The sequence below is a fragment of the Pituophis catenifer genome, unplaced genomic scaffold (genome assembly GCF_029215685.1).
Source record: "Pituophis catenifer annectens isolate HBS135680 unplaced genomic scaffold, rPitCat1.0.hap2 SCAF_3, whole genome shotgun sequence".
NCBI classification, from domain to species: Eukaryota; Metazoa; Chordata; class Lepidosauria; order Squamata; family Colubridae; genus Pituophis; species Pituophis catenifer.
Genome location: NW_027256883.1, coordinates 179,780,093 through 179,795,686, shown reverse-complemented (window position 1 = coordinate 179,795,686; position 15,594 = coordinate 179,780,093).

Here is a 15,594-nt window from a genome sequence, read left to right as displayed (position 1 = left end):
AACGTGGGAGAAGTTTTTTTAAATCAACAAAAACACTTTCTAATCTATGTAGATTTCAAATTGACCCAACAAGTTAGAGATGGGCAAAAGGCAGTTAAGCATTCCTTGTAAAAACAGCCACAACTTCACTGAATTTCAGGGGATTAATATTCCCTTTGTACGTGGACTTCTCTTGCAGCTGGGTGAGATTGTGATAAGCTAGATAAACGTCTTGTCACTGAAAGCTGGTATTAATGGGTAAACTCTGCATTCATAGTAGCTACGGTTTAGTGGAAACTGAGACAGCCCACCAACTTGCCTAGCTGGCTGAGCCACTGGCAATGCACACGCCACACCCTATTGACGTCAAGTGGAGAATGTTGCTTGGCAAGAGGGTTGCCCCAGTGCTCTGGTGCCACTGCGCAGGCAACAGGTCAGACAGGGCAGTTCTTCCATCTGATTCTTAACAAAAACATTCTTCTTAACAAAAGTGATAAGTGATACAGGTATATCTCTGCTGATCTCTAGGCAGTTCCTTTGGATTCAAGGCAAGAAGATGTTAACTTCTGTATCACGTTAAATCTCACAACAGGATCACCAGTCGGTTATGGTTTACCTGGTGGGATGTGGGACTTTGGCAGCTCCATATAGTAAACAAACATTAATCACCTAGATTGTTTAATGCCATGAGGGGAAAAGCATAATCTCTTGATTTAGTCCAGAGGTCATGAGGATTGAGTCAAAAGAATCATATGGGTGAGCGGGAGGGGTTAATATCTTTTATACTAAATAGAGATAGTCCTTGACGTACAAGCACAATTGAACTCAAAATTTATGTTGCTAAGCGAGATAGTTGTTAAATGAGTTTGGCCCCATTTTACAACCTTTCTTACTATAGTTGTTAAGTGAATCACTTCAGTTGTTAGTAACATAGATATTAAATGAGCCTGGCTTCCCCATTGACTTTGCTTGTCACAAAAGGTGATCACATGACCCTGGGACACTGCAACCGATATAAATATGAGCCAGTTGCCAAGCATCTGAATTTGATCACAAGACCATGGGGATGTTGCAATGGTCATAAGTATGAAAAGTGGTCATAATCCCTTTTTTTTCAGTGCCATTGTAACTTCAAACGGTTACTAAACAAACTGTTGTAAGTCAAGGACTACCTGTATGATCTAGTGATATCCCTGCATACAGTATAAACCTAATTTTGGCTGATGGAAGATTTTACTAGTAATGAAGAAATCTTTGGATTTGCGGAAACTGTTAACTCCATCTCCTGCTTTATTTCTGCTTTCTTGGCAAGGAAAACAATCCACCTATGTCCATGCATACATATTGCTTGCAAGTTTTGTCAATTTCAGATTGAATTTGACCATAACAATTGTCAACTTCCTTTTCCTGGGCATCAGTGATTAGAGTATAAATTTGAGTTACCAGCATATTAAACGGTTGACTGCAAAGTCAAATTTAAATTATTTGGTCATTGATTACATTGTAACAAAGTTTACCTTTACCAAAAGGTACCAATATACCTTTGCTATATCGTTTCTGAGTATGAAAGCGTGCTGTTCTTCATTTTCATGTCCCAATGTGACCTTCTGACTGAAAGTGTCCAATTCCAGGCCATCTCAATTTACTGGTGCCTATGATGTCAATCTATAGTTAATTCATTTCACCTTTCACTGTGTTGAATTTTTCCATATTGCTTCTTATGTTCTATCTCCCTACTGTACTTCTGTCTTTGCAGCCTCACATTTTCTTTTCCTCCATGGCAAAATCAGCAACTAGATGTCCTGAGGGCCTTTATCTAACCACATCATAAACATGATTAGTACACAAGACCCTCAGTTCTCTTTTAGCAGCATGTTGAATGCCACTCAAACTGATGGGCCCATTATTTAGCACTATATCTTCAATTGCTCTATACTGCCTATCCAGGTAGTCTTCTTGATCACCGTGAGAGGGTGGTTGGATTGTATCCCCCTTGAACTGTGTCGACTTGGCAAGAGATCCTTTCCACTGTGGTGAGGGGACAGTGGACTTTGGACCTCGGATTCTGGATGCCCCCACTTTATTTGCTCCCTTTTGGACCTCTTATTTTCCATCTGACCCTTGGGACATGGGCACTTATCCTCTGTATACGGCAAGATGTATACGGCAGCTGACCTTCTTGTTCTGCGAGACTCCCCCCTCTCGCAGGATTGGCCCTCCACTCTATCGAGGGCCTACCTCGATGACGGATTTTGGAATCCCGAGAGGTGGCATGCGGCGAAGAGGGGGTTGAGGGGTTTTTTAAAATTGTCATTTGCCAATCTTTTAAGGGGTTTTGGGAGGGGGGAGGGTTGTTTGGCAAAGGATAGGGAGGGTGATTTGTTGGGGAGGGGACCAGGCCCGGCACAGGGTCGCGCTAGGGGAGGTGCGGAGCGGGGATCGGAGGGGGTTGGTGCTGGTAGGGAGGAGGGCGATGTCATCAGGACCGTAGGTGGGAGGGGCAGGTATGGTGGGAGCAGGGGGCCATATCATGTTGTGGGGGCACGTATCCGCTGTCTTCAAGCGGTGACGTGCTCCGGCCCCCAGTGCTCTTCTCGTTCCCTGGGTTGTCCGGAGTCTCAGAGCCTGGGTCTTAGGCTGATGCTGTGCAATGCCAGGTCCGTGTCTAATAAAGCCCCCCTCATCTGTGAGCTGGTTCAGGAGGGGGGAGCGGACCTGGCGGGTATTACTGAGACCTGGTTGGGCCTGGAGGGGGGGGGTCCCCCTCGTAGAAATGTGCCCACCGGGTTTCCGCGCATTCCATCAGCCAAGGGCCCAGGGTAGGGGTGGGGGGGGTGGCGGTTATTGTAAAGGAAGGTCTTGATCCTAGGGAGGCCACTGTACCTCAGATAGCCGGTTGTGAGTCTCTCCTTGTGAAGTGGGGCCATGGGAGGCAGATGGGCCTGTTGGTTACGTACCTGGCTCCTTGCTGCGTGGCAGCGGCCCTGCCCGAGCTCCTCAATGTTATAGCCGGGGTGGTGGTTGATACCCCCAGGCTTTTAGTCATGGGGGATTTCAACCTGCCGTCCATCGGTGAAGCATCTGAGGCGGCTCAGGAGTTCATGGCTTCCATGACGGCCATGGACCTGACCCAGTTAATTCAGGGCCCCACTCACATAGGAGGAAACACGCTGGACTTGGTTTTCGTCTCTGGTCAGTGGTTGAATGGCTTAGATACAGGGGATATAGTTATTGAACCCTTGTCATGGTCAGACCATTCTCTCCTTAGACTTGACTTCCTGACCGCTATGCCCCACCGCAGGGAGGCGGAACCAATTAGGTGGTTCCGCCCCAGGCGCCTGATGGATCCTGATAGGTTCCGAATGGAGCTTGGGCCATTTCCTGAGACTCTGGCACGCGACTCGACTGAGGACCTGGTGACTGCCTGGGATAAGGCGGCCGCTGGTGCTTTAGATCGGGTCGTGCCTTTGCGGCCTCTGACCCGGCGCCGAATCTGCCCAGCTCCTTGGTTCTCCGAGGAGCTGAGGGGGATGAAACGCCGGAAAAGATGCCTAGAGAGTAGTTGGAGGGCCAGTCGCTCCGAATCTGACCGTACACTAGTGAGGTCTTATATCAAGACCTACTTAGTGGCGATAAAGGCGGCGAAGTGTAATTACTTTTCCGCTCTTATCGCGTCGGCAGAAAATCGCCCAGCTGCCTTGTTTAGGGTGACTCGCTCCCTTCTCCATCTGGGAGCGCGGGAAGACCCCTTGCAAGGTCGTGCTGAGGATTTTGCGCATTATCTGCACGATAAAGTCGCTCAGATTCGGGAAGGCTTGGACTCCGACTGGGTAGGTACGGGCGGGTTGTCCGAGGTCTGTCTTGAGACGGTTATCTGGGATGAGTTTGACCCTGTGACTCCCGAGGACGTGGACAGGATGCTGGGGAGGTTGAACGCAACCACATGTTTATTGGACCCGTGTCCCTCCTGGTTGGTGCTGGCTACCCGGGAGGTTACACGAGGCTGGCTCCAGAGGATTATAAACGCTTCCTTGAGTGAGGGGTTCTTGCCTCCCGCCTTGAAAGAGGCGGTGGTGAGGCCCCTCCTCAAGAAGCCCTCTCTGGACCCAGCTGTTTTAGCAAACTATCGTCCAGTTTCCAACCTTCGCTTTCTGGCGAAGGTTGTTGAGAGTGTGGTTGCGCGACAGCTCCCCCAGTACCTGGAGGAAACCGTCTATCTAGATCCGTTCCAGTCCGGCTTCAGGCCCGGGTACAGCACGGAAACGGCATTGGTCGCGTTGGTTGATGATCTCTGGAGGGCTCGGGACAGAGGTTGCTCCTCTGTTCTGGTCCTATTAGACCTCTCAGCGGCTTTTGATACCATCGACCATGGTATCATGCTGCGCCGGTTGGAGGGGTTGGGAGTGGGAGGCACTGTTTTACGGTGGTTCTCCTCCTATCTCTCCGACAGGTCGCAGTCTGTGTTGGCTGGAGGGCAGAGGTCGACCTCAAGGCACTTGGTTTGTGGGGTGCCACAAGGGTCGGTCCTCTCGCCTCTCCTGTTCAACATTTATGTGAAGCCGCTGGGCGAGATCATCCGTGGTTTTGGGGTGCAGTGCCATCTGTACGCTGATGACACCCAGCTGTACATCTCCACCCCAGACCACCCCAACGATGCCCTTGAAGTGATGTCCCGGTGCCTGGAGGCGGTGCGGGTCTGGATGGGGCGGAACAGGCTCCAACTCAATCCCTCCAAGACTGAGTGGCTGTGGCTGCCGGCGTCCCGATATAGTCAGCTGGTGCCATCGCTGACTATTGGGGGCGAGACATTGGCCCCCACGGAGAGGGTGCGTAACTTGGGTGTCCTCCTGGACGCACGGCTGTCCTTAGAAGAGCATTTGACGGCCGTGGCCAGGGGGGCTTTCTATCAGGTCCGCCTGATACGCCAGTTGCGCCCCTTTCTGGATCGGGACTCCCTATGCACGGTCACTCATGCCCTCGTTACTTCCCACCTTGACTACTGTAATGCTCTCTACATGGGGCTCCCCTTGAGGAGCACTCGGAGGCTCCAACTGGTGCAGAATGCGGCCGCGCGGGTACTTATGGGGGCGGCATGGCGCTCCCACGTGACACCTCTCCTGCGCGAGCTGCATTGGCTTCCAGTGGTCTTCCGAGTGCGCTTCAAGGTGTTGGTTCTCATCTTCAAAGCGCTCCATGGCTTAGGACCCAGTTATTTACGAGACCACCTTCTGCCTCCGATAACCTCCCACCGGCCAACACGCTCCCACAGAGAGGGTCTCCTCAGGGTGCCGTCTGTCAGGCAATGTCGGCTGGCGACCCCCCGGGGAAGAGCCTTCTCTGTGGGGGCACCCGCCCTCTGGAATGAGCTGCCCCCAGGGATACGACTAATCCCGGATCTCCGGACCTTCCGCCGGGCCCTGAAGACGTTTTTATTTCAGCAAGCCGGGCTGGGTTAAAAATTTTTAATTGGTGAATTTTATGGGTAACGGGGTTTTAAATTGGAGAAGCCTAAGATAATTTAATTCTGTTTTAATGTATTTTAATATTTGTATTGTGTGTTTTTAATTTTGGCTGTTCACCGCCCCGAGTCCTTCGGGAGAGGGGGCGGTATAAAAATTTAATAAATAAATAAATAAATAAATAAATAAATAAAATATAGTTTATCACTGTTTTCTCCTGAGCAGTATGAAATGATGCTTTTAGTATTATCACTAAAATAATCATCCACCTCCAGCTGGTCCCCAAACAAGGTGCTTTTTTGCTTTAACTGGTCAGTTGGGATTTCCTTCACACCTTGGTTGACCCTGCTGGGAGCATATAATCTTGGTATGCATTTTATTCATCTCTTCCAGGAACACCCTCCTCCTGCCAAGATGAGGCAGTATAGCAGAACCTGGGTGCAGGAGGTCATTAAAGTACCTGACTTTTTCAGGCCTGTCGGGAAGCCTGAAAAAGATGCTCCAGTTTTAAGTTTAGAATAGAAGAGAATAGAATTTTGTATTGGCCAAGTGTTATTGGACACACAGGGAATTTGTCTTGGTGCATATGCTCTCAGTGTACATAAAAGAAAAGATACGTTCATCGAGTTCATAAGGTACAACACTTAATGATAGTCTACAATAACTTTAATGAGTGATTTCCTTAAAGCAGTGGCATCTTTTTTAGGTTTGCTTGAAAAATGCCTGAAGATGTGGCTGTTTTAAATAAGTGCTGTGCTTCTACTCATGAAAGACTGAAAACGCTTTCGAATATTTTTTTTTATTATAGACAATTAGTAAATATAAAGAAGTGAGATCAACAAGGCACATTTGCTTTAAAGATGGCTCTGAAAATATTCTTAATATAAATAGATAACAGTTGCTCAGTGATATGACTCAGTATAACCCAACACTTTATGTAGTGCATCTCTCTTTGTGTGGATATTTTTTTTATTAACCCCCAAACCATTTCAATGTCAAATTATTAAATTCATCTCATAATAAATTGCTTCTGTCTCTTTTGGACAAACATTGGTGTTGGAAATGTGACGTGTTCTAGAGACATTTCATTATGCCTGGTGGACGTGTAAAAAAACCAAAAAGTTCTGATTCAAATACATACAGTAACTGAGATTTTAAAGATGAATATAAAATTAAAAATAGAGGTTTTTCTTTTGGAACTGATAGACAAACAATTGAAAAAAAAGTGATAGAACTTTGTTTTTATATTTTTGGCTTATTCCCCTCCCCCCCCCCGCTTCTTTCTTTCCTTTATTCTATAGTGGTTTCTGTTAGTTTTTATAATTCTTTTTTAAAAATAATACAATTATATTTTTTAAAAAAATTAAATTGCCATGAGACTGCCTACATCCTGATTTATGATGGCTGCTGTTTTAGAAAAGAATTTTTTGCCCTAACCATGGACAGTGCTGGGAAACAGGGAGACCAGGCCAAGCAGGCCTTGCACCCTTTGGTGACGTATTTTATACTAAGGCCTTCTTTGATCTTCGTATAAACCTTTACATGCTAGTGAATCTTAGAAGAGCCCAGTTTTTGTTGCAGACAGCCAGTTTGGGCTAGTGGTTAAGGCACCAGGCTAGAAACCAGGAAACTGTGAATTCTAGTTCTGCTTTAGGCATGAAATCCAGCTGGGTGACTTTGTACCAGTTACTGTCTCTCAATCCAACTTATTTCACAGGGTTGATGTTGTGGAGAAAATAAGAGAAGTAAAGAATATTATGAATGTTTGTCACCTTGAGTTATTTATAAAAATAATAAAGATTAGTTTAAACAAGCTAAAAAAAGAAAGCAAGAATACCCTGGTATCAGGGTAATTTATCTTGAATCTCTTAATTTTCCTTAGTTTTTAGTTGGCTGTGTTGGAATACAGGGAATGACAGGATTTGCTGTATAAATCATAACCCAGGAATAAGATTATGTGATATGGATACGGAACAAGGCCAGTGATATGAGGGGTTAGGAGTGGGAGGCACCGTGTTGCGGTGGTTCTCCTCCTTTCTCTCTGACCGGTCACAGTTTGTGTTGATGGGAGGCCAGAGGTCAACTTCGGGGTGCCTCATGTGTGGGGTGCCGCAAGGGTCGGTCCTCTCGCCTCTTCTGTTCAACATTTATGTGAAGCTGCTGAGGGAGATCATCTGTGGTTTCGGTGATGACACTCAGCTGTACATATCCACCCCAATGATGCCCTTGATGTGATGTCCCAGTGTCTGGAGGCTGTGCAGATCTGGATGGGGAGAAACAGGCTCAAGCTCAACCCATCCAAGACTGAGTGACTGTGGCTTCCGGCATCCCGATATAGTCGGGTGGTGCCATCTCTGACTATTGGGGGCGAGGCGTTGGCCCCCACGGAAAGGGCTCGCAACTTGGATGTCCTCCTGGATGCACGGCTGTCCTTAGAAGAACACGTGATGGCCATGGCCAGGGGGGCTTTTTATCAGGTTTGCCTGATCGGACAGTTGCGTTCCTTTCTGGATTGGGACTCCCTACGTACAGTCACTAATGCCCTCGTCACTTCTGCCTGGACTATTGTAATGCTCTCTACATGGAGCTCCCCCTGAAGAGCACCCGGAGGCTCCAACTGGTCCAGAATGCGGCCGCGCGGGTGGTTATGGGAACGTCATGGTGCTCCCATGTAACACCTCTCCTGCACGAGCTGCACTGGATTCTGGTGGTCCTTCGGGTGCAATTCAAGGTATTGTTACCACCTTTAGAGTGCTCCATGGCTTAGGACCTGGTTATTTACAAGACCGCCTGCTGCTACAATAGCCTCCCACTGGCCAACTCGCTCCCACAGAGAGGGGCTCTTCCGGGTGCCATCGGCCAAATAATGTTGGCTGGCGACCCCCAGGGGGAGAGCCTTCTCTGTGGTGGCTCCTGCCCTCTGGAACGAATTGCCTCCCGAGATGCGGAGGATTCCCGCCTTGCACACCTTCCGCCGGGCCCTCAAGATGCTTTTATTTCAACAACCCAGGCTGGCCTAATTTTTAAATTTTAATTGTTAATTTTTTAAAACATTTAAATTGGGTTGTTTATTTTAATTATATGGGCCAAACTATTTAATATTTTTAAACTGTTTTTAAATTTCATATTTGTGGGTTTTATGTTGGCTGTACACGCCCTGAGTCCCTTTGGGAGAAGGGCGGTATATAAAATAAATAAATAAATAAATAAATAAATAAATAAATAAATAAATAAATAAATATGGATAGAGTTTAAAAATGGGTTTGCCAGGCAATTCTGAAATTGTTATAAATAGTGTAGAAAGATTTTATGTTTTTTTTTAAGATCAACCAGCGATCAGAGTATACTGAGAATATATTAAAAACATAATGTGACATTAAGGTGGAGAGTATATGTTACAGTATATTGTAGAAATGTTTTTATTAAATTTCTAACCAGCATGATCCCAGTCAAACCAGCACATGATTTGTAAGTAGTTGCAAGGAAAGACAAAAGTAAAATCCTACTAGTCTTGCTAACCAGTTATCTGATGATGTATTTTTCCATTTATTTTTAAGTACAGCTGCCATCTTTGGCTGTGGAATCAGTTTTTGCAGTTCTATGAACTTCTGCAAAAATCCAATGCAAACTTGTCCTTTTTCAAAACAGGAACTAGCTTCCTGTTGCAATTACTGTAGTTGTACTTTTTCAGATTCATAAGCAGCCCCACAAAGACATCTTTCTGCATAAATATTACACTTCTCTATTTTAGGCTGGGAATAACATGAGTAATGGCACACAAATCTGATTGTTTTCTCATTAAACCTCTTCAAATTTACACTCTTACGACATGGAAGTTCTTTGTTCAACATGGATGACCAAATTACACTATTATGTAGAACCTCTGGTCCTTCCGAAGGTGCTTTACTACAAAGCCCAGCATTCCTCACTTCAAAGTTGCTGGATCTGTCAGCAGCTATAGTGCAAGGACATATGGGGTTTGAAATATTTTGCATATTCACAATAGAACTAACTAAAAACTATGATATTAAAACCAAATAGCAATTGCAAGACAGTTGTAAATCAGTAGAACCTATTTCAGAGAAAAATATTTTGTAAACTGGGAGGATTATAATGAAATATACTAGTTTTTTTTTCTAAAATCAAAAGTATGATATTTGCATAAATACACAGACACCGCAGATTCACTTTTGTTATTGTTGAAGCTGCCATTGATGAGCTCAGCCTTACAGAAATAAATACCGTATATTCTGTGGAGTTACACTGTTATGGGAGAATCTGCAAAGCAACATTCTTGACTCAGAACTCGTATCAAATATCTTGTCAATCCTTGTTGATGGCGGCTTGGATTTTTTTACAAGTTGGCACCAAAGTTCAATTGCAAAATCAAGCAATGTGTTTATTTTGTACACTTAACAGTTCCATAGGCTCACTGAACTGAGTGATTCTCAACATTTTTATTAAGTTACGTCAGTCACATCAGAGTCAAAACAAATCATACCTGCAGACAGAACCTGAATTACCACATCAGAAGACAAGCTGCCTTTCAACTCTGATATGACAAGGCAGATTTGGATCACTTATGCAGAATTATATATATATATATATATATATATATATATATATATATATATATATATTTATATATATATATTTATATATATATATATATATATATATATATATATATATATATATATATATATATATATATGTGTGTGTGTGTGTGTGTATAGTTAATATTTCGGGTTTCTTCCCGTGTAATTGTGGATATATCCCTAAAAGGGTAGAAGCGACGTTTTAGGGATATATCCACAATTACACGGGAAGAAACCCGAAATATTAACTATACACACATACATACCCGTGAAAACTTACATAAACATATATATATATATATATATATATATTTAAAAAGTGCATAGGCCAAAACCAGGGCTATGGTTGAGCATCCTACATGCTCCCCTATTTCAGAATCTTACTTTGATTAATCATTTTTGTGTGTTAGTATCTAGTGTGCCTTCTAACTTATTACCATCTAATTTAAATATCTGATTTTTGGTTGGCTCATTACCAAATAAATATATGTGTGTATGTGTGTGTGATTTTAAGCTGCCCAGAGTTATCCTGTGGTAACATGGGCAACCAATAAATTTTATAAATAAATAAAATAACAGATTTTACTGCTCTGATTGCATTTTTGTATTACAAGAAAACTAGCCCATATCACTCTTCCATTGCTGCTTGTATAGATAGAAGAACAAGCAATGAATTGGTGAAGTCATATATCACTTTTTGCCATGTATTTTTGTAGGATTGCCTCTACTGTTGGATATGGCAAATCATCACCCTTTCATCATAGCGGTCATGCTGGAATGATTTTTAATCTTTCATAATGTCCTTAGTGATTCTTGCAAGACATATAGTTGTGAAATACGCTGAAATGTACCCAGTTTTGTTCCAGTAGCCCTATTTTTGTCTTGTTGTTTTTTTTTAAGAGCTCAAGGTTTTCTGTTCTCAGAATTTACTTACAGGCATATTTAAGGATCCGAGGACTTGAGGATTTAAGAAGGCCAATATTTTCACAGGGGCCAGTAAGCTTCAAATATCTGCATGTCAAAAATTCCATTTCTAAGAGCCACAATGTCATACTTATCATTTACTACTGTATGGGCACATTAAAGAAGGAAGTGACAGATAATCCTTGTCTCTAAAATCTGAAATCTTTAGCATTTAAAAATCTTTAGCATTTAAATTTCAATATTTTGGAACTGACCAAAAATACTACTTTCACTTCAGTTGTCTACATTAGTCTTCAGTCCCACACAAAAAAAGAAAAAAGAAAAGAAAAAAAGAAAAAAGGAAGACCATCTACTTTGAAAGCATCTACTGCCACCTTCTGTACAATACAGAAAAAACAGGAAATGTCCATTTTGTGTGCTCACACGTTGAACAGAACAATAGATATATAAAAGGCCCATTTTTAACCATGTTTAGCGTGACTGAAAATTCCCAGGTCCTAGAAACAGATACATACAGAGACTAAGCCATAATGATACACCTTTTGGTACTGTCACTGTACCAGTCACTGTGTTTTATGAAAAATATTTTCTGGTTTAACCTGTTGGGAAAATATACAGCCAATACAGCTTTTAAATAAACTATAATTAAAACAAAATGCCACATGTGCTCTTAGCCAGGCTTTTTTCCCTATCTGCATGCATAACTGAGAGAGGGGGTGGGGGGAGGGGGAGAGAGAGGGAGGGAGGGAGGGAGGGAGGGAGGGAGGGAGAGAGAGAGAGAGAGAGAGAGAGAGAGAGAGAGAGAGAGAGAGAGAGAGAGAGAGGCAGAGAGACCTAGAGACCTTCCAAAGATGTTGCTGCCTAACAAAGTACTATCATAGTAGCCAAGTCAGCCAAGTTCTTTTGGCAATGGATGGAGTATTTTGGGGTGATGAACCTATCCACAAATAGGTTTTCCCTATTTGGCAGGAAAAATATAATATTGACAAATCAAATAACAATTTGCTGCCCTTTAATGATGCCTCCAGTCTGTTGCCAAGGCAGTCTCCAGTAGCAGAAACGCCCTGAGAGATAAAAGTCATGTGAAGGGATAGCATACTAATCGGAAACAAATATTGAACCAAAGCATAGATGACTGCAGCTCCCTGGCAGCATAATGTCAGGGTAAATGATTGTTGATAGCTGCCTTGAAAGAGAGGTTTTAGCATACATGGTTAAGGAATGAGATTTGGATACAATTTTTTCTTCTTACCCGGGAATCTGTCTTCTTCTCCCCTGGGACTTCTCGCTGCTTCCATTTTGTCTGCCAACGGTTGTAGCTGGCAGATGGCGTCTGACCCTTTTCGAGAAAAACTTCTTTATAAACTTCAAGGAACTAAAATTAAGCAGAAACAAATGCAGCTCCTGGGGAATTAGTTCAGGCTTTGCTCGGTCACACAAGGGAGGTAATTTCCTGCCTCACCCCACAGGTAGTTGTGGTCACAAGTACGAAAGAACAGCAGAGACTAGAGGAAAACCGCAAGAGGCACATGGCCTGCTCCATCGTGTGGTCACCAGTTCATGGCAGAGCTGGGTGGAGGGAGTGGTAGTGAGGAAGGAAATAAATAAACTGTATTTTAGAGCCTAGCCTTCTAATATATAGTTCCTCTAGTTAAAATGGGAAATGGTTGGTCCAATATCTGCAAAACAATGAAACAACTGACATTAAAGCAAATGCTGAATATGCCCTTGCAAAAATATTTTTAATGGGTGATAGGATACGATTTTATTCTTCTATTTTTACCATATTATATTGACACCTTCCAGATGAGTTGAGTGAAATTTCCATTATTTGTAGCCAGCAGGTCCATAATGGAAGGTGGTTGCATTCTCAACCTTTTGGAGGACATGAGCCCGCACTCTTTAAAGCAAGTTAATTGTTTGATATTAGATAAAAACATTAATGTCTATAAATCATAAACAACATCCACAACAGTTAACAATTATGGATCAAATCCCTTAACTGAATGCAGCTTGAAACCAACAAAGATTCACAGAGTCTCCGTCTCCACTTCGATTGAACTGCAGCGTAATCATGTGCTAACAACACTTAATATGTCCTTGTTCCCATAACTTCCTCAGCTTCACAAACATTAAAATACTATTTTCCCACTTTATTTCATCAGTATCCTGTGGCAGCCTCAAGGTGTGCAAAATTTGTTTGGCTTTGCTGCCCATCACTTTGGAGAAAAGTCAGGAGATTCTGTAGTGAATAGGAATTGCAATGAGGGGACTTCTGGGGAAGAAATAGCAATCTAAAGTTGGTACAGTGAGGAGCCAGTCAGTATAACAGCTCTTTATAATTCCTCTCTGGGCAAGGAGAAGACTTGAGATGGCCCACAAGTGCTCCAGATATTTGTTCCGTGCAAGAAGAATGAAAGACAGTGGTCTCTTGCAGGTTTAAAGCTCTGGGAGACAAGGAAACAAATCATCTTGCTGACCATTGTAGCATTTAAGAGAAGGTGATGAATTAATAAAAGTGTTGTGATGAAGGGGAAATGACTTATTTACACTATATAGTTCTTTTTATTTAGGAACCCTGATGGTACAGTAGTTAGAATGCAGTATTGCAGGCTAACTCTTCCCACAGCCTGGAATTCAATCCTGATGGGGCTTAAGGTTGACTCAGCCTTCCATCCTTCCAAGGTAGGTAAAATGAGGACCAGATTGTTGGGGGCAATATGCTGAGAGTGTAAACCACCCAGAGTGGTGTAAAGCACTATGGAACAGTATATACTGTAACTCTATTGCTATTTGCTATATTCTTATTTTTTCTTTCTTTTTTGTTGTTGGGTTGAGGTCTGATCTTGGCGATTTGGTTGCAAACTTTTCATCCCCATTCGAGGAGACATCTTCAGTGCACTTTGGATTGTCCTTGTTTAGTTGCTGAGTCATAGTCCTTGGTTTTAAGTACCATCTGCAACTAGAGCCAGCCAATCCAGGGGTAAAATGCTTCAGGTTCGGATTGGATCACCCGATCCAATAGGGATGGGGGCGGGTGGTTCGGAGAACCGGTAACAAAAATCCCTGCCCTCCCCCACCCCCATGCCCAGCTGAGCCACACAATCATCAGAGGCTTTTTTTTTTTAATTTTTAAAAGCATTTTTTCTACAACCTCTTTGGCAGAAAAAATGCTTTTAAAAGTAAAAAAAAAGCCTCTGATGTTCACGCGGCTCAGCTGGGATCGTCAAATGCTTTTAAAAGCCTCTGACGATCCAAGCTGAGTTGCCTGATCGGCAGAGGCTTTTTTTCTTTTAAAAGCCTCTGACGATCCAAGCTGAGTTGTCTAATCAGCAGAGGCTTTTTTTCTTTTAAAAGCCTCTGACGATCCAAGCTGAGTTGTCTAATCAGCAGAGGCTTTTTTTCTTTTAAATGTCTCTGACGATCCAAGCTGAGTTGCCTAATCGGCAGAGGCTTTTAAAAGAAAAAAAGCCTTTGATGATCAGGCAACTCAGCTGGGATCGTCAGAGCCTTTTGAAAGCATTTTTTTACAACCTCTTCACCGAAATGGTTGTAGAAAAAATGGTTTTAAAAGTTAAAAAAAAATTGGCCATGCCCACCCAGTCACATTACCCCTCCACTAAGCCACGCCCATAGAACTGGTAGTAACAAATTTTAGATTTCACCACTGAGCCAATCACACAACCTGAAATCAGACCAGGACTCAGAAAGGTATTTAAAGGCCAGTGCTCCACCAAACAAGCACAATCCAAAGCGCACTGAAGAGGTCTCCTCAAATGGGGACGAAACGTTTGCAACCAAATCACCAAGCTCGGAGCCCAAACCAACAACATTAATATTCAAAGCTATTAATATTCAAATATTTTCTTTCTTTTCTATTTTTCCTTTTCTGCACCTTCTATTTTTTCTTTTTATTCTTTTCTTTCTTTGTATTAATTTTGATTGTAAATTGAAATCCTTAAGTAAACTACTATAAAAAATAGGGGCATTTTTTTTAGGACTGCAAATTTTACATCAGTATGAACTGCCAATTCTAGAAAAGGTGACCTTAATAGTAAAGAAAATCTCCTAAATAGGGAATTAAATAAACATTTCCAGGTAGTTCTCTAGATTTTGGTGGTCGAACGTAGGGCTAAAAAATGCACCTGATTGTGTGGATTTTTTTTTAAAGAGCCAATAATATTGGTGGATAAGTACAATGTTGAGGAATGCATTGTGATCCTGCTTGGTAAGGATGTTCCCTGGACAAGATAGAAAGATATCACATTATCTTTTACTTGCTTCCATCATCTTCAGTTGTCATATCTGCTGCTTGTCTTTCCCAAAGTTTCCCAAAGTTTCAGGAGGCAACTGGACTGTTTTTTCTTTGAAGCTGTTTCGCTTCTCATCTAAGAAGCTTCTTCAGCTCTGACCAGATAGTGGGAAATGGAAGGATTTATATTCCTTGCAGACATCTGGTCATTTGCATCCTTTTACAGGGTCATTGAAGCCCTTGGAGGTTTATCTGTATCCTCAGGGTCACCTGAGTGGTGTTCCTGGTTCCTGTAGTCTGCAATTCTTTTCTCTGGAAATCCATTCCTACTCCCACACCATTCAAAGGGTGTTCATCCCAAATTGTATAGCTAAAAGTCAAA